Raw genomic sequence first — 20,147 nt, 5'->3', positions numbered from 1 at the left:
ATGACAACACTTATTTTTATCGCTCTTGGGTTTTTACTTGATGCCATCCAACACCATAGTTATTAAACTAGATACAACTTGGTCGAAGTAAGGTTTATTGTCCTGTTTCCTTGCACAAATATTCTGTGCTTGCTTATGATATTTTTGAAATTACAACTGAGTCATTTACCCTGGGTGGGGACCCCAGGCCAGCAGTGAGCAATTGTTTATTGGGAGGGACAGGAGAGGCAGAGTCATGCTCTATGGTGAAACCTCCCCACCTCAGAAGCTGATAATCAAGATTTTGCTTTTTTAGTTTCTGGAACAAAGTAAGAACCAGTTATGCCAGACCTTAACAAAAATGTCCCTAATGACCCAAATTTTGCAAAATGTGGAAATCCCAGCCTAGCACACTCTAAAGCCAGCAGTAATGAAACGGATGGAACTCCACGGAAGTCGCAGATAAATTTGAGTATGTAAGGAGCTAGGAAGTCACCTCTCCTTAGTAACTAGCAAGGATCTAAACAACTGAAAAACAACTCTTCTTAGATCTGTCAGAGAAGCGAGGTCACAGAGCAAATCACTGCCCTCCAGATTGGAGCTACAGACAAATGCAGAAAATCACAACTTATTAAAGCAGAAATCCACAAGCAGAGACCTCCATGGGAACCAGCGCAGAACTAAAAAAAAATCTGAACTGTAATAGATGAAATGCTGGTGGCTCCGAGAGGACCAACCTGGGGGTTAAAAACTCCCAGGACCCAAACCCATGGGACCACCCACACTTTTGTGCAAACACCAAGAAGGACAAGTACCCCCCAAAATTCCAACTAGGCATCTATCATTTTCTAAATAAATAAATAAAGACAATTTTACCTCCAGGAGCTCTATAAAGTTCTCAGAGTGAATACTGGAGAAAAATCCCCTCCCAGTTCCACCAGGGGGAGGATAAAAGGAACTATTGTCAAATATACTAGAACATTCTGCTCTTTTTAACAAGGCCTACCCTGAGAAGAAAGCATTTTTACCAGAGCCTAACCTGATGGGGTTTTATCAAAGCTGACTTTCTTGGGGAAGGGGAATATCCCAATCCAGTTCCCCCTACCCATTCAACCCCACCTCAGGGGAGGGAATTGAGAAGCCCTGGCAGATTCGTAGTCCATGGGTACAAGTGCCCCAAAAGACTGAGACCTAATCCTAAAACTACAGAACACTTCTCTCCCCCCACACAATACCACTACTAAGCCCAATTTACTAAAGTTTCTTTAACTGAGTATATTGTATCCACCTTTCATCCACCACCACAACAAAATTACAAGTCGTACTAAAAGGGAAAGAACACAATCTGAAGACACTGAACAAACACTGGAACCAGAATCAGATATGGTAGGAATGTTAGAATTATCAGACCAGGAGTTAAAAACAAAAAACAAACAAACAAACAACAACAACAAAAAAACAAACAAAAACAAAGACAAAACAATTATAATTAATATATTAAGGGCTTTAATGCAAAAAATAGGTGACAAGTAAGAACAGATGGCTAATGTAAACAGAGAGATGGAAATTCTAAGAATAATAAAAGAAAAAAAGGCTAGAGCTCAAAAACATGGTAGCAGAAATGAATGCTTTTGATGGTCTCTTTGGTAGACCAGACACAGCTGAGGAAAGGATCTCTGAGTTTGAGGATGTGACAGTAGAAACTTCCAAAAAATGAACAAAGAAGAAAAGACTAAAAAATAGAATAGAGCATCCAAGAACTGTGGGTCAAGTGCAAAATGTATAACATGAATATAATGGGAATACCAGAAGAGGAAGAAATGGACAAGGGAACAGAAGTAATGTTTGAAGCCATAATGATTGAGAATTATCCCAAATTAATGTCAGATACCAAACCACAGATGTAAAAGCTCAGAGAACACAATGCTGGATAAATGGACATGCACATGAAAACTACCCCTAAGCAGTCCTAGGACTACAACCACCCCTAGGACTACAACCACCAAAACAGTAAGGGAAAAAAGAAAATGTATAATTGATAGGCTAAGAAAAGAAAGAAAATCAAACTGTATAAGATGATCAATTACAAACAGCATGGAGGTTCCTCAAAAAGTTGAAAATAGAGCTACCCTATAATTCAGCAATCCCACTACTAGGTATTTACCTTAAAGATACAAATGTAAGGATCCAAAGGGGCACATGCACCTGAATGTTTATAGCAGCAATGTCCAGAATAGCCCAACTATGGAAAGAACCTAGATGTCCATCAACAGATGAATGGATAAAGAAGAGGTAGTATGTGTATGTGTATGTGTATGTGATGGAATACTATGCAGCCATCAAAAGAAATGAAATCTTGCCATTTGCAATGACGTGGATGGAACTAGAGGGTATCATGCTGAGCAAAATAAGTCAATGAGAGAAAGACAATTATCATATGATCTCTCTGATATGAGGAATTTGAGAGGCAAGGTGGGGGGTTGGGGGTAGGGAAGGAAAAAATGAAACAAGATGGGATCGGGAGGGAGACAAACCATAAAAGACTCTTAATCTCACAAACAAACTGAGGGTTGCTGGGGGTAAGCGGGTAGGGAGAGAGTGGTTGGGTTATGGATATTGGGGATGGTATGTGCTAGGGTAAAGTCCTGTGAAATGTATAAGCCTGATGATTCACAGACCTGTATCCCTGGGGCAAATAATGCATTATATGTTAATAAAAATAATTTTTAGAAAAAGATGATCAGTTACAACCACAAAAGGCAGGCAAAGTATGGAAGACAAAAAATAGGAACAAAAAACAAGGGCAACAAGAAGAAATCAGTAATAAATATGCTAAGTATTAATTGAACTTTATTGGTAATTACTTTACACACAAATGGTTGAAATATGCCAATTTTTAAAAAAAAGAGATTGTTAGTTGGATCAAATAAACAAGACTAACTGCATATTGTCTGTAAGAAACCACTTTAAGGGGCGCCTGGGTGGCTCAGTGGGTTAAGTCACTGCCTTCGGCTCAGGTCATGATCTCGGGGTCCTGGGATTGAGTCCCGCATTGGGCTCTCTGCTCAGCAGGGAGCCTGCTTCCCTCTCTCTCTCTCTCTACCTGCCTCTCTATCTACTTGTGATTCTCTCTGTCAAATAAATAAATAAAATCTTTAAAAAAAAAAAAAAAGAAACCACTTTAAATATAAAGGATAGGTGTAGATTAAAAATGAAGAGATAGAGAGAGTTATACCATGCTAACACCAATCAGAAGGAAGAGGGAGTACTATATTAATTCAGGCACAGCAGACATCACAGTAAGGAAAGTTATCAGAAATAAGGAGGGGTATAATATAATGAATGATAAGAGTGTCACTAGCCCCCAAAGACATGATGATCCTTAACTTGTATGTGTCTAACAATAGAGCGTTCAAGTACATGAGAAGTACATGAGACAAAAACTGACAGAAAAGCAAGGAGAAGCAAACAAATTCACTGTTGTAGTTGTTATGTCTCCCCAGTGTCCTGTTGGCTATGATAGTTTCTCAGACTTCCTTGTTTTTTTATAATTTGACAGTTTTAAGAAGTATTGGTCAGATATTTTGTAGAATTCCCTTCAGTTGCGATTTGTCTAAGTTTTTCTCAGTGTTTCTGGGAGAAGGAACACAAAGGTAAAGTGTCACTTTCATATCAAGAATACATACTATCAATATTACTTCCCATGTTGATGCTGACCCTGACCACTGGCTGAGTTAGATTTGTCCACTATGAGGTTCCTTTTCCCTCCCCCACTTTCTATAGGTGAACTTTCTGGACTAGATTTTCTTGAGTGCAAACATAGATCCCATCTCAAGTTTCAGAGTATAAGATTAGTTGATATTACTGAAAAAAAATCCGCAAATAAAATATTAAGTAACAAGGAACTGGCATAATTTTTTCCATTTAAACTTGAGTTTGTTTTGGCTTCATTTTCTCAGGAAAATGGCACATAGAGTCATTCTCAAGTAAGGTTGTCATTTCAGTAAGTTTTTTAGTTAATGCATATATAAACTATCTGATAACTAGAAGAAATCAGATTGCATTTGTAAGAAAGCAAAGGGATTATATTTAACATAAATACACATGAACACAAATAGGGTGCAGACAAAGAAAAGGAGAAAGAATCTGTCTAAAACTTAATGGGAGATCACTGGTCATAGCAGCTAGATAAGGGTGTTTTTTCTATAGCAAGATGATCTTTCATCATCATTTTTTGAACAATACTTATAACAGGCATGATTTAACTAAAATGAAATTAAACCCAAACTAAGAAGTTATGAAGAAATAACACTAAATCATTTTTTCACAGATTCTCTTAACAACTTTCATATTCCTTGAGTTTCTTTCTTTCTTCTTTCTTTAAATGTAATCTGTAAAAGGACATTTTAAACGGCCACTTCTTACAATGGACTTAAAAAGAGTGAGTGCCTTTATTAAGGAGTTCCAAAAGTTCAAACTTCTGTCTGGGTTAAAATTGAAATAAGCATTTAAGCTCTCTGTTATTTCATTTTCTACTGAAGTTTTAACTAATATAACGTTAGCAAAACTCTTACATTGGTGTGAAACCACAGTAGGATTAAGAAGCAACTTAGATGGGCAGCTCCCCAGAGTTCCAGTCTGAAAGGTCAATAAAACTTACTGGAATAAATCAGAAATATGGTGCCAGTTGATTCAAGTTTCCTCATTCAAATTCTTAAATAACCAAAGAAATAGAAGTACCTTGAATGAAAATAGATTTCTTTTTATGTTCTCACCTATATGCCCTCTATAAAGAACCGTAAACTCTGAAGTCAGATGGAACCATTCATATGAAGTTAGCCATCTTAACAGAATTCTTCAAAGCTAAAAATGTAAGATCAGTCCATTTTACTAAGGAGGAATATTTGATTACCTAAATTTTGGGAGTTACAATACATCCTACGAAGTTTGTATGATTTGAGAAATAGCATGTAATAAGAATATGTGACAAATTCTTTATTTTGGTTGATTTATTTATAAGATGGGTGAATTGTTAAATAGGATTAATATACATTATACAGAAAGATACTCTATGAGGTACAGTGAGAAGCCCCCTGTTCTCCCTGCCCCCCAGCTACCACCTCATTCCTCAAAAACAATCAGTTTCTAGTTCCTTGCATTAATTTCAGGAGAGATTTCATGCATTTGTAAACTTATCCACAGAAATATTTTATATATTGCTTCATGCTATACATATTATTGCACACTTTGTATTTTTTTTCAATTAAAAGATTTGGAGACCTTTCCATATCATAATTATAGAATTTCACATTTTTTAAATGGATTACCTATTATTCTGTTATGTTGTTGTCCCATAATTACTATAAAACCCTTACTGAGGGATATTTAGTTCCTTATAAACTATGGCTATTATAACTGATGCTCTCAGTAAACTCTATCATATGTAATTCCACATATATTCCATAATACTTACGGAGAATTCCCTATTACATGGAATTTTTGTTAACTGGAAATCAATTTCTCTTTAGAATCCAAATAAGTATTAAGCTAATATTTATAAAATATCAGTTTGAAGGGAGATGTGACCAGTTAACTCAGTAAGGACCCTTGCATGCTCCAACCTTGTCTTGGGGATTTTAGTGCTCTAAGATGGTTCACATGTACCTGATACACAAGTCAAGATATCAGGTTGGAAAAAAGAGGAACTTTTTAAAAAGATTTCTGAATTTATTGATATGAAGCTTTTTGAAACACTAGGGAAATTAAGTCCTGTTCACTTACACATTTGAAAAATGATCAATTTCTTGACATTGGAGCTTCACTGGAAATTCCAAGGCTTATGGCTACCATGCATACAGATATAAAATGGGTAAGAGCAATAACAATATTTGGTGTGCTGGTATGAGAAAGTTTGTCCCACTCCATCCACCCGAAGGGTTAAAATAACAAAGACCCAGCATCTGACATCAATGATCTAGTTACTGTAGGTCAATAGGCTTCTGTCTGTCCTAAGGTAAGAAAATTTCCTGTCAGCGGGGATGAGATACTGTTTGAGAAAGAAATCAAAACATCTTTCTCATTAACTGAGTTCCTAAAGGCCTGCCAAGGGAAAAGACAAGTGAAATTCTAAAATGTCCCTTGATTGGAGCAATAATTTGCAATGGAAGAAGAACATAGAATCAAACAGAATACTTTAGAAATAATATTCATTGGGTCAATGGATCAAAGTCCTACTGTAAGGGACCCTGGGAAACACTATAATGAAGGACTATAATGAAGGACAGGGGTAACCAGCAAAATTTAATCACCACTATTTTGAGTTCTTTTTGTTCAGTGATCTATATAACAAACTTTTTTTTCTTTTAAAAGTTCCAATTTAAGGTACTTTTACTCTTGTTAATCAAGTAAGTTTCTCATGGATATTATTAAATATGATATACACATTAAGTTGTTGGGTTTTATTTAAAAAATCATATATTAGAAATCATTTTAAAAAACCTGTCCTTACCCTAAGTAAGAAAAAAAATGCCAAGTGATCTGAACAGACATTTCTTCAAGACATACAGGCTTTCAATATGCACATGAAAACATGCTTGACACCATTAATCATCAGAGAAATACAAATCAAATCTACAATGAGAAACCATTCCCGTGGAGTGGCTGGAATCAAACAGTCTGATAGTAACAAGAGCTGGCAAGGACATAGAGAACCAGAAATCCTTATGTGCTGTTGATGAGAATACGGAATGGTGCAGCTACTTTGGAAAATAGTCTGACAGTTCCTCAAATGATGAAACGTGTAGTTACAATAAGACCCTGCAATTCCACTCCTAGATATCTACCCAAGGAAAATGAAAAAGTCTGTCCACACAAAAGCCTATGCATGGATGTTTATAGCAACACCATTCATAATAATCGAAAGGAGGAAATCACTCAAATGTCTGTCAAATGATGAATGGATAAACAAAATGTGGTATAGCCATAGAATGGGACATTACCTGGCCATAAACGGAAACGAAATACTGAAACACGCTATAACATGGATGAACCTTAAAAACCTTATGCTGAGTGAAAGAAGCCTGTCACAGAATACCATATATGATTCTCATTATATGTAAGTCCAGACGAGGGAAAGCTATTGAGGACTCGTGGTTGTTGAGGACGGTAAGGGCAGGATTGGAGGTAGAAAGGGATTGCTAAAGGACACAGTGTTTCTTTTTTCTTTTTTAAGATTTATTTATTTGTTTATGTGAGAGAGAGAGAGAGAAGGGGGGAGGGGCAGAGGGAGAGAGAGTCTTTTTTTTTTTTTTAAGATTTTTTGTTTTTTATTTAACAGACAGAGATCACAAGCAGACAGAGAGGCAGGCAGAGAGAGAGGGGAAAGCAGGCTCCCCTCTGAGCAGAGAGCCGGATGCGGGGCTCGATCCCAGGACCCTGGGATCATGACCTGAGCCAAAGGCAGAGTCTTTAACCCACTGAGCCACCCAGGTGCCCCAGGAGAGTCTTAAGCAGACTCCGCACTGAGCTGGAGCCCTACATGGGGTTTAATCTTATGACTCTGAGATTATGACCTGAGCTGAAACCAAGAGTTGGGCACTTAATCAACTGTGCCACCCAGGCGCCCCCCGGGGTTCTCTTTGAGGTGGTGAAAACATTTTTTAAAATTGACTGTGGCAACACTGGTTTCTAAAACTAAAATTATACTGAATTGGATCTATGAAAAACCAGGGTATTGTACATTTTAATGCATGCCTTGGACGGTATGGGAATTTCCTCTCAATAAAGCATTAAAAAAAAAAAAAAATCACCCACTCTCCCCGGGGGAAAAAAAAAGGAAAAGGAAAGAACCTGTCTTTGTTACACAGTACTGCTTCTGCTCTTGCTTATTTAGATAATCTCTGGTTTCTGGAAGAATTAGCAGTTTTGTAATAAGACAAGGACAGTTTTACAAAGAAGGAAATAATCACACCAGTCTTTGAAACTTCTACATAATCAAGCACCATTGAACATTCAGCAGTCTACTGTCAGAAGCAGCTTCTGCCAGCATTTATGAAGAATGGGTTACACTGATTTCTGAGTTGTCAGAATGAGAAAAAGCACAGCTGCTTTCAATGGAAAGAAAATTAGATTGAAAGAAAAAGTGGCAAAAACCCCATTCCTATTGTTTGTGAAAGTCCCTTCTTCTCCAGGTTGCCTTAGTCCATGGGCTTTCAGAAATGAAACCCTTGACCTGATATTTCTGTGTGCAATTCACAGCTATTTCTGCCCTGCACATACAGAAACATCAGGGACACATTCTTCTCATCTCAATCATTAGCAAAATTGAATGTTTATTGTGCACTCAATCTGCAATCTAGTGTGAGATGGTTATTTAGGAAAGAGAAAACTTAGACAATTTCTTGTCACTAAGAGGAATGTCAAAAGCTTTTCTTCTTTCAGGGCAGTCTTTTTCAAACCCAAGCCCCTAGATCTGCATATCTTTCAGGCAGTGAGCTAAATGCTCTGTGTAGATTCTCACTGAATTTCACACCACTGCAATGAACAAACGTGTTAGTACAGATGCTTAAAATGCATGACAAAGCTGGCAAAACAGTATACAAAATACCCATAGACTCGAAGCCAGGAAGCAGGAAGCAAGCTGAGAGCAATGGTGCAGTGGATCTTAAAGTTCTTGTAAACCAGTGAACTGTGCAGGTTTAAGATGTTCTTTTAAAATCTTACTCGATTTGAATTCCAGTATAGTTAACATGCAATGTTATATGAGTTCAAGTATATGCAAGTTTAGGTTTTTAAGATAAAGTACTAAAGACATGGGGTTGGGCTAAAGAAACATGGAAGTTGGAACTAAGGTTCCCCTGGGCATAAAGTCAGCAACTGACTTTGTCAGTAAAAAGGTAGCTTAGAAAAATATACCTAGGGGCGCCTGGGTGGCTCAGTGGGTTAAAGCCTCTGCCCTCGGTTCAGGTTATGATCCCAGAGTCCTGGGATCAAGCCCCACATTGGGCTCTCTGTTCCGCGGGGAGCCTGCTTCCTCCTCTCTCTCTGCCTCCCTCTCTGCCTAGTTGTGATTTCTCTCTGTCAAATAAATATTAAAAAAAAAATAAAAGAAAGAAAGAAAAATATACCTAAAAGCAAGGAGAGTCCTAAGAATGAACATCTTGGTTCCAGCTAAAAGCTGGGTTGGAAAAAGTCTCCCTTGAGAATTTGTAACCGAAGTCGGCTCATACACGGGCTTGGGATTCAAATTTATACAACTCACATGGTCTAAGAAACCCCAAGCTGAGAAATAAATTCAAAATTGTACCCAATTTGAGGTTGCCTAAAAAAGAATAAAAGAAACTCTCTGGAGGAAGACATATGATCTCCAATAGGCTTCACATAATTGCCAGGTATAGAGTCCAGAGAAAGATGAGCTTACAATCCACAATTATAGAAACACATGCCCAATCAAGCCAATTTGCGAGAAGGGGTTGGCGAAAGCCATCAAAACAGAATTAGACCTTCTCTAATTAGGACATTAGATACCAAAATTATCAGTTACAGGATGAGAGAGAATTAAAAGAGAACCTTTCTGTCAGGGAGAATGAAAGGATTGACTCACAGCTAAATGAATTTCTGAGCAACACATATTTTAAATATTTGAGCAGTATAAAAAGTTTAATATAAATAGATGTATATAAAACTGTACACAACAAATAAAGAATGAATATTCTTATCAAGAGTATATAGAATGTTTATGAAAATTGACCATGGGCCAGACCATAAAGAAATATCAATAATCATCTAAGAATAGATATAATAATAACAATATATGGCTTTATCTGCAAAGGCCGTATATTCAGCTCTAGCCACTCCCAACCAAAGTCCCTGAACATTCCTGCTAGCACAGAGACCCAGCAGGACGCATGCCCCACTGCACCCCTAGAGATCCTAAAGGGACACGAAGCCGACTGCTAAAGTCCACCAGCAGATCCGCCAGCCCAGGGACCAAGGAGACACTCCCACCTATAATCCTGGAGATCCCAAAAAGGCCTTATACATTGCTCCAGGCAGCAACCCCTCAAAGACACAGTTCATGGGCTGTGCTCCCAGCCCAGTAAACCAGCAGCAGATACTTCCATCCACACCCCTGAAGATCCTTTAGAGGCTAGGCTCATCTTCCAACAGCAGTTTGAAAGCAGTCCTGCTGGTTCAAGGACCAGGTGAGAAACCCGTCTGGGCCTCCGATCCTAAAGGTGCCTATCCTTGTTTCCAGCACCTCCAGCCAGGTCAGGGAGCAGTCCAGACAACCCAGCAACCTGGAGGGAAATACACCCCTTCTTGCCTCAAGGACCAGGTATATAGACTTCAGTCTTGGCTGTAGAAACTGCCCAGGGGGATCAGCTTCAGCCCCCAGAATAGGTTCTGGTGATCTAATACACAGCAGGTGACTATAGTTAACTATACCGTATTATATGCTCAAAAGTAGCTATGAGAGGAGATCTTAAGTGTTCTTACCACACACACACACACACACACACAAAATTGTATTACATGAGGTGATGGATGTTCTAATGAACCTTAGGGTGAGAATCATTTTGCCATATATATGTGTATCAAATCATCACAGAGTACACCTTAAACTGACTCAGTAAAACTGAAAAATATAAAGATAAAATTTAAAAACCCTACTGTTAACCCTATTAAAGTAACATAAATTAGAAATACTTTAAACAATACCACAAATACTGGATATCAAACTGTTTAGTTATTAAAAGCAATGTTTAGGGAAAATCTCATGTATTCCGCTCTGGATTTGTGTGTCAGTTTTTCTAAGGTTCATACCTAAAGACTGGAATTCCTGGGATATAAGACATGTTCATATTTAACTTTAAAGATAATGTCAAATTGTTTTCTAAGCTTTTTGTACTAATTTACATTCCTATCAGCAGTTATAAATATACTATTATTTATAATAAACTTATTCCCAGATTTCTGCATCACAACAAAATATTTAGAATAGAGTAAGTTCCAAATTTTTATGTTGTAAAAAATCCTAAGCATTCTTATCAATATTTTTTATGTTTTCTACATTTTTTTCATGGTATAACTTCCTGGGATTGGAATGCTAGAGTAACAGCAACACACATTTTAAACTCTGTTACATATTTGTTTCATTATCCTTCAGAAAAATCCATGTCAAAGTATATTTTTGCCATATGCTTGTCCACACAGAATAGTATTAATTTCTTCTTTCTTTGCCAATCAATAGTAGAAAATAGTAGAAAAATGATATCTCATTGTTGTTTCCATTTCTATTTATTTAATATTCAGTTGGTTAGAATGTCTTTCCAGAGCTGTATTGTTCATTTGCATTTCTATTTTGGGATTTGCAATTTAAATTATGAATAATTTGAATCAGTCTGAGAATATATAAAACAATCATGTACAAAATGTCAAAACCTATTACCTTCTTTATAATATACTCTTCATATTTTACCCCGATATTTATATACAACTTAAGCAACAATGATTTGAGGTCATCAATACTATGGTAATAAAAACAGCCAGTTTATATTAAACTTTTGTCACGTGCTACACACTTGGCTAAGGGCTTTATACACCTAGTCTATTCATTTATATAACTGTTCATTCAACAGGTAAATAAGGTTATTTATTATGTTTTCAGGTAGTGCCTGGTTGTGCAGTGATGAATGAAACAAACTGTCCGCCCTCCTATAACTTGGGATGATGGATATTAAGTAACCAATTGAACAAATCATTAAACACATGAAGTGTAGGGGCACCTGGGTGGCTCAGTCAGTTGAACATCTGCCTTCGGCTCAGGCCATGATCCCAGGGTCCTGGAACTGAGTCCTGCATCAGGCTCTCTTCTCAGCGGGGAGCCTGCTTCTCTTCTCCCTCTGCCTGTGGCTTTGCCTACTTATGCTCTCTCTCTATCAAATCAATAAATTAAAATCTTAAAAAAATAGATGAGGTGTAATAAAAGTAGAGAGCACTAAAATAGAGATTAGCATGGGGCTGTATGTAAACAAGATAATTGGCAAAGGCCTCACAGGGGGGGAGGCATTGATGAAGGGCCCTAATGCAGGATAATGCAAAAATCCAGAGAAGGGAAGAGCTTCCTTACTGAGGGAAGATCATGTCCACAAACCTCCCTCAGAACAGTGAGAAGCTACACGAAGGGCCATGTGACAAGCATGCAGTAAGTGAAAAAGGGAAAGGTGTGAGACTCGGTTGGAGACATCAGCAGGGACCAGACCGCACAAGACCACCAGGGCCAAGGGGAGGAGGCCACTTCATTCCTAGAGAGCAGAAGTGCCCAGCATAGCCTTGACCTGCCTGTGAACAAAATCGTAGGTTAACAGGGCACCACACTTGTATTACTCTATTGAAATGGAAGGTAAATTAAATTGCATTGTTTAAAAAACATACAGTTATCACCCTGTCACAGTTTTAAGGTAGCTGAAAAGTAGGAGCTTGCAGAAAACATGTATTTAATATCCCTATCACATTTACCTTCCTTTAAGTCCTGAAGGGAACACTTGAGTTGGGTGTGCTAAATCATGCTTTTCTTTTTATGAAATCACAAAAAGATATCTATTCCTTGAACACACATGCAGTTCTCTAGTGTTCATTGAACATGATGTTCCCCAGAGCATTTCATGCATCAGTGGATTTACTGGAACCTTATAGGAACCCTCTCATGAGATAATAAAACATCTCCGCAGTCCGACATCTTAGTCATTTTGATGACACTCTCATCCTGTTTCATCTGCTTTTACATGTTCTTGGGGTTACAGTAAATTGTATATGCCTACGGTTCCCCATTCGTATTTGAGCCCACAAAATTCCCAAGACTTTGGCCAAGTATTTTTGTCTCCATTTTATGGCTAAAGAGGCACAAGCCAACCTCACTGAGCTTCAGGCTTTTCACCTATGAAATGGAGGCAATAACTCACACTGCCAACCTCTCAACCTTACCTAGAAGAGCAAATACAATAATGGACGGGAGAGCGCCTGAAAAACTAGGAAACATCTAAAAGCTGTTGCTATATTACCGTAAAAGAGGACACATCTGTATCATATACATTACAATACAGATGTTCAGGAAAATGTCCATATTATCCACATTGGAGCTACATCTTGTTCTGAGGCCCCATGGTAATGGACTTGGGGTGGGGGGCAGGGGAAAGACCTAAACCTGCCAATTCAGAGTATCTCAATCTCTTCCAGCTTAAAACACTCCCCTTCTAAGTTAATTCAATACACTTTGGGAAAAGAGTTAGTCAAAGTAAAGTTGAAACTCCTCACCAGGGTTATCTCACCTGAAACAGATTTCCCTGCTCCATTCCCAGATAATGTGTGAGCACGGGGGGAAGCTTAGAATCCTAACGGTGTTATGGCAGATCCCCTGCTACTGACCTGTCTCCATATTTGTATTTTTATTTCCCTGTCTCCATATATAGGTTTCGGTCCTCTCTGCATCTCGTCATGAAGTTCAAAAGCCAGCGGAATGCTAATTTCTTCTGTCAGTCTGACCCTGACCAGCTGTTCACATCCTGGCCCTCAGCCTGACCTCCTTTCTCTCTGCCCCGCACATCTTCTGAGTCTCAGCCTTGGACTCCATCGGACTCTGGGTGAGATGGTCTTCTCTTCAGCCTCTGGTAGGGGTCCCCCTCTTCCCTCACTGCTGCTGCCCCATCACAGTCCTGCTGGCTCTCAGCCTTTGCTGTCCATGGAACACATGGGTTCTAACAGGTGCTAGGAACAAACGGAGCCCTTGAGCACTCTTTCTCCCTCCCCTCATGCCATGCCACTTGCTGTAACTGCTCCCGGTTGGGAATTTGAACAATCTGACAGGCTTTCTTTACCCAGAATCCCAAACTGGAAGGAAGGAAGGAAGGGAGGGAGGGAGAACATAAGCCCATTCTGCTTCTGGTTTCACAACTATCTTGTTCTTTTTTTCATCTTCCAATCCTCACCTTGAGTCTCAATGGAAAAATGGGAGAACAAAGAATGCTCGCTGCTTCATGAGCCTCTGGACAAGGTATTTTCCTTCTCTCCTACTTCTTTCCCGGTACTAAATAATAAAGGAGTAAACCTGCTCATCAAAAAAGCAAATATATGCATGGATATTCTCTCCCATTCCAATATCTTACATGTCTGCCTGTACTATAAGGCCCTTCAGAGCCAGACTCTGTCATGTCTCTTTGTGTCAACTGCATATAGTCCATTGCCTGGAACGGACACTCACTAAAAGCTGTTGATTGAATCAGTGATTCAGTTTCCTTAACTTACTGGTAAAAGAACTGAGGGGGAATATTTTGCCCAAGTTAAACAATGGCTTCCAAGCTTAGCTGGGCCAGGTCAGCTACTTTTTGACATAACATACGACTTTTCACCTATCTTCCTTAATGGCCGGCAACCCTGTGCCCAGAATATAAGATCTAAATGTAACTAAGGGAGGCAGGAAGGAATATCAGGTCAAAATTTCCCCTGTGAAAGAACTGAAATGTGCAAGTATTTGAAATTAAAATACAGCGGAGTCTCCTCCCCCATAGTTTCAATTTTTGCATTTTCAGTTACACGTGGCCAAACGTGGTCCAGAAGTGGACGATCCTCTTCTTGACATGGGCTCACACTTCACCTCTCTCCGTCTCCCGTCACCACAAGAAGGGTGAGTACCGTACAATACGATAGTTTGAGAGAGGCCCCACCTTCGTGTAACGTGTATTATGGCACATTGCTATATTGTTCTATTTTCTTATTAGTGATTGCTGTTAATCTGCCACGATGCCTAATTTATAAATTAAGCTTTGTCTTAGGTAGATATGTATAGGAAAAAACTTTGTACGTTATCTGCAGTTTCAGACATCCACTGGGTGCCTTGGAACGTACCCCCCTTAGATCATTTTTATTTTAAATATATTTTATATCATTATATCATTTTTATTTTATATTATATTTATATATATCTATATATTATACATTATTTTATTTTATATTGTTAATTTTTCTTTGTCTATACAGCATAAAATCAGCTCAAATCTATAATCCTAAAATCTCCGAATAGGGATCTTAGAAAAGGCTGTGTTGCTGCCGTGATCAACCAGATCAACCATTTGTGGTTGTGGGTGCGGGCACTGACAGAAATTCTTATTAGACATTTTCCCATTTTATATACATATAAAATTAGGGCCATCTCCATACTACATGAAAGGTTTAAATGATATGAAAGTCTATTCTCCTGAATGTGTACTTCTCCCATTTGGTTGATTTAAAATTCATTAATTGTTGAAAACAGCAGCTGAACCCCTCTCCTTCTAAAAGATCGACCACATTCAGAAAGCCTGTTGGAGAAATGGCTATGTACAACGCATGGAGAAGTAACAAGGTTTTATTTATTATTTTTTTTAATTTTATTTATTTGACAGACAGAGATCACAAGTAGGCAGAGAGGCAGGCAGAGAGAGAGAAAGGAGGAAGCAGGCTCCCCGCTGAACAGAAAGCCCGATGAGGGGCTCGATCCCAGAACCTCGAGATCATGACCCAAGCCGAAGGCAGAGGCTTAACCCACTGAGCCATCCAGGTGCCCCAGAAGTAACAAGATTTTAAATTGAAGTGCACTGGTGTTCAAATACAGCATTTTGATAAACACACACTGAAGAAATTTGGGGAGCTTAAAGCTTATGAGTTTGAAAGGTTATTTTCTGAATGAACAACAATAGCACTATTCTTAGGAAGCACACCACAGAGAGAGGTGGGATTTTAGATCTCTTTGTTTATGTTTCTGAAGGGGATTTAAGCAATCCGCTTTTGTACATTACTCACCATAGCAGACCGAAGCATCTACTAGGATATCAGTAGGGCACATTCATAACGCGAATGGAGGTCCTCCTAAGGAACATAGCAGTGGGCAAACAGGCAGAAGCCTATTTGCCTCCTTAGCTCCTGGCCTTCTCAGTTCACCTTCTTCTCATCACCCCCTATCATTCGTTTTCTCCCTTTGTGGGGACTCAAAGACCAGGTAATGTATTGCTCTTGATGGTTTGGGGGCTCCAATTTTTCAAAAAAGATTTTATTTATTTATTTGAAAGAGAGAAAGAGCATGCATGAGCAGAGAGGGGAGGGACAGAGGGAGAAGGAGAAGCAGACTCCCCACTGAGCAGGGGGCCAGATGCTGGGCTCAATCTCAGGACACTGGGATCATGACCCAAGACCAAGGCAGACACTTAACCGACTGAACCACCCAGGCACCCGTAAGGCTCTAATTTTTTAAACAATCACACACATGGGTACTAAGCAGCAAAGTACTCACACTGAGTGACATCATCCTGAAGTATTAAAATTTGTCATCAGAATTGTTTTCTTGTGCAGACAATGCAATCCGACTGCAGATAGTGACATAGCGTGTGTGTGTGTGTGTGTGTGTGTCTGTGTGTGTCTGTGTGTGTGTGTCCTGTCAGGGAGGAAAAAAGCACTTGTAAAATTCTTAGAAACCAAAAATGCATCAGTGAATAGGCCTTTATGTTGGATATTTATGGGGAATTTGGTTTGTTTTCTGATTCTGTTTCAACTTTTAAGGAGCACCGTTAATGTGATTAATTAGCAAGAATTTATTGACTTGAAAAATCTCAACAGCCAAACATATATGATTTTTTTAAATGTATTTTTTCAGGTGAAACTATAAACTGGAGGCCTAATTAAGACCTGCTGTTTCCTGAAATGTTGTGTGCATAGCTCTGGGAAGGAAAGTTGCGTGGAACTTTACTTGAAGGGGTACATGTAATCTTAAGAGAAAGGTCCCAGCATTCTATTCACTTCTTTCAGAGGTAGTTCTTAAGAGCCATGGGGAATTTATGCCCATGGTGAGCATGAAAGCCCGAGATGGAGCTGGCTTAAGGAAAACTCAAATCAGCTCAAACGTCACGAGTTGAAACCTTCGGTTGTTCCTAACCAACATTTCCAAATTTTCTCATTAACACTGTGATGAATCATGCAAATTTAGGTGGGTTGGTTGGTTTTTTTTTTTTTTTTGGATATTTTCTTACATGTTTTCTTCCCATTACTTTGCTGAGAATGAAAGTCAATTGCAAGAATAAAAGAATTTAAGGGGCGCCTGGGTGGCTCAGTGGGTTAAGCCTCTGCCTTCGGCTCAGGTCATGATCTCAGGGTCCTGAGATCGAGTCCCACATCAGGCTCTCTGCCCAGCAGGGAGCCTGCTTCTCCCTCTCTCTGCCTACTTGTGATCTCGGTTTGTCAAATAAATAAATAAAATCTTTAAAAAAAAAAATAAAAGAATGTACATATTTCTAAAACCCGTGAAAGTTTCATCAGTTTAGCAACTTATTCATATGGTTTTCTCCCCAAATGTCACTCTTCAGTGGTGATAAACTTCTGAAATCAGAATTGTTTCAAAATAACAAGCAAATGTTTTTTATTCACTTGAAGGAAACTTTCTTCTAATGCCTCAAATAGAAGATGTGAACTACTTAACAACTTGAGAACAGAAACCCATCTCATTGCTGTCATTCAGCTAGACATTCTGAGCTGATAGTTTTGCAAACTTATTAAATTGTCAGGCATTGGGCAGGGTGGGGGGAGTCACAGAATTTTTTTTAAATTTTATATTTTTTTAAAAACCGTGTTGTGAAAAGAAACTTGTCCAGCTTGCAAATCTCACCAAGAAACAAGTTATTTCCTTTAGATAACAAGCTAAGTATCAGGTCATGAAGGATCAACTAACAATTCACAGTCCCAGCGCGTAATTCTGTAGCCTGAAAGCTTGGCAAACCCAAAACCCTTACAGATAATACCCCACACAAAAGCCCCTTTTTCCACTTCATGGGAAGAGCCGCAGTATGAGCCTTCCTAAACGTGGAGGGGGCTAGAATTTCTTCCTTGCCTTAATAATACCGTACGGTGCATCTGTCCAGTGGCTCTTGCCCTGGAGAGATCTTGGTTATTTCCTATCGAGAGTCTCCGATCCCCAGGCCACACAAGGGCAGAGCGGCCACGTCAGAGCTGCTCCTGGCACCAAGGAAAATTATTTGCCCCGAGAGGCAAACACAGCCCAGGCAGTGTCCCAGAGTCTCAATCCCTCTCTTCTGTGTTATAAAAGGCCCTATTGTAGAAACACAAATCACTCAGAGATGGCATGTACAATGTCTAATCACTTAATAGCTACTGGTCACCCATTGGGGAAGGGCCCCATACTAGACACTGTCTGTAGCCGATTTGCTAGAGGAAAGTAAGGGAGTATATGACATAAATTTACATTTGTCTCTCGTTCTAGCCTGTCACACCATGGCAAACACACATCCTTTGAACAAGTAGAAAATTACAACAGTAATAACGATGCAACTCTTTGGATTTGGAACTGTGAGTAACAAGCAAGGTAAGGGACAGAACACCAGCTTGGTATTCATGCAGATCTAGTTTCGAATCTTGCCTCTATAATTAATCAACTGTGTGACTTTGGGAAGTTCACCAAATCTCTCTGGGATTTTCTTTCCTCGCTTGCAAAATGAAAAGAATATGTACATCCGAGGTGCAGTGAAGACCACGTTCGCTAGGACACAGAAGTACCGAAAGCTGGACTGGCATAGGGGAGGCAGGTCTCAGTATTAGTCTCCTTCCCCAGCTCTAGAATTCTAAATGTTTGTCAAGATGTCTTATACACATTACTTCATTGGATCCCTACACAAATCCTACTCATAAATATTTTGATCTCAGAGGCAGAATTTTCTGTCTTTAGATTTCTTGTCTTTCCCTTTCAGGAAATTCTGTCGACAACAAACACTTGTTTTCTCCAATGGCATTACCTCTGTTCTTCCGTGGGTTTTACAAAGTACTGGAGGCAAAAGAAAGGGTTAATTTTATCCCCATGTTCCAGATGTCTTCAGCACCTTAGTAACACACTAAGAACAGTAAGTCTTTTTAATGAAAGTGAAAGGTACGCATTGTACTTAAATCTGGAACTTTCTCCCCCTAAAGAAATGCTGTCACTGGGACTGCCGTCTGCCCGTTGAGGCAGGGTGAGATGTGTTTTTGCTCAGGTTTACCTTTTTTTTTTTTTTCGGCCCATTTTCAACCAACTGCAGTGGGTATCCAAGCAGTTAAAACTACATCAGCACTAATAGCTATGAGCTCATCTTGTATAAAGACATTTTTAGTTAAACACCACAATCTTGGGGGGAAAAAAGTTAGCATGCTTAACCAGGCTGGCTTGGAATAGCTCACAATATGACGCATACCACAGGAAATAGAGTGGTATGAGGCACCTACAAAATATTTTTCAAACAAGTCATTGACGCTGTAAGCCCCATGCCTCAGCTTTAGGAAGTCACTTATTAAGAATCAACACCAGCCGTGCCAAGCTAAGCTTTTGCTCTTGGTGATTTTCCAATTGAATATTCAGGGCCCTGTCTCAGTCTTGTTTTCAGGGGAGTACATGCCTGGAATGTTAGCAAGCTATTTGCTGGAAAAAATGCCCACAACAGGCCCAATGTTGATCACATTAATGCGTTTGAGTGGGTATAGAGTGCAAATGATTGAAAATGCTTCCAGATCCCCGTTGCAGGGGACAAAGCAGGCTCTGTTCTCTGATCTGATGGTCATTTTTTTTCCAGCAGAGGATGTGGTGCAGGCAGAGGGACGAGTGCCAATCTCTGTCTAATGGTTCCAAACAGGGTCTGGGCCTAGCTCTCTGGATGCTGATGAGTGGGAAATGAAACACAGATGGGTCAGATGGGTAAGGAGAGGGGGATTACAGGTCAGACCCAAGAGTTGGGATAAATCAAGTGCTTATGAGGTGCAGAATGGCACATTGTTTGAGTGAATGGACAGGGAAAAAACATTCCAGCATTGTTCAGGCCCGTGAGTGAACCCTACGCTCTTCTTCCCAGACCCACACAGGCCACAGAGAGCCTCACCGCTGGGATGCATGTGAGCCACAAACCAAAATGTGGCCAACCAGGGCCTGAAACATTCTCCTCTGCTCCCCAAAAAGCCGGTTTTGTTTTATTACACGTGAGATGTAATTTACTGGGAGAAATGTTTGGGTTCATGTGCCAGATCATAGAGAGTCAGATTTGGGGTTCCCTGGGGATCTCTGAGGAGAAGGTGAGTAACCACAAATTAATAGAGCAGGGAAATAAAGTGAC

Source organism: Meles meles, chromosome 14, assembly GCF_922984935.1.
Source record: "Meles meles chromosome 14, mMelMel3.1 paternal haplotype, whole genome shotgun sequence".
In the NCBI taxonomy this organism is placed as follows: Eukaryota; Metazoa; Chordata; class Mammalia; order Carnivora; family Mustelidae; genus Meles; species Meles meles.
Note: the sequence above shows the minus strand (reverse complement) of the source record.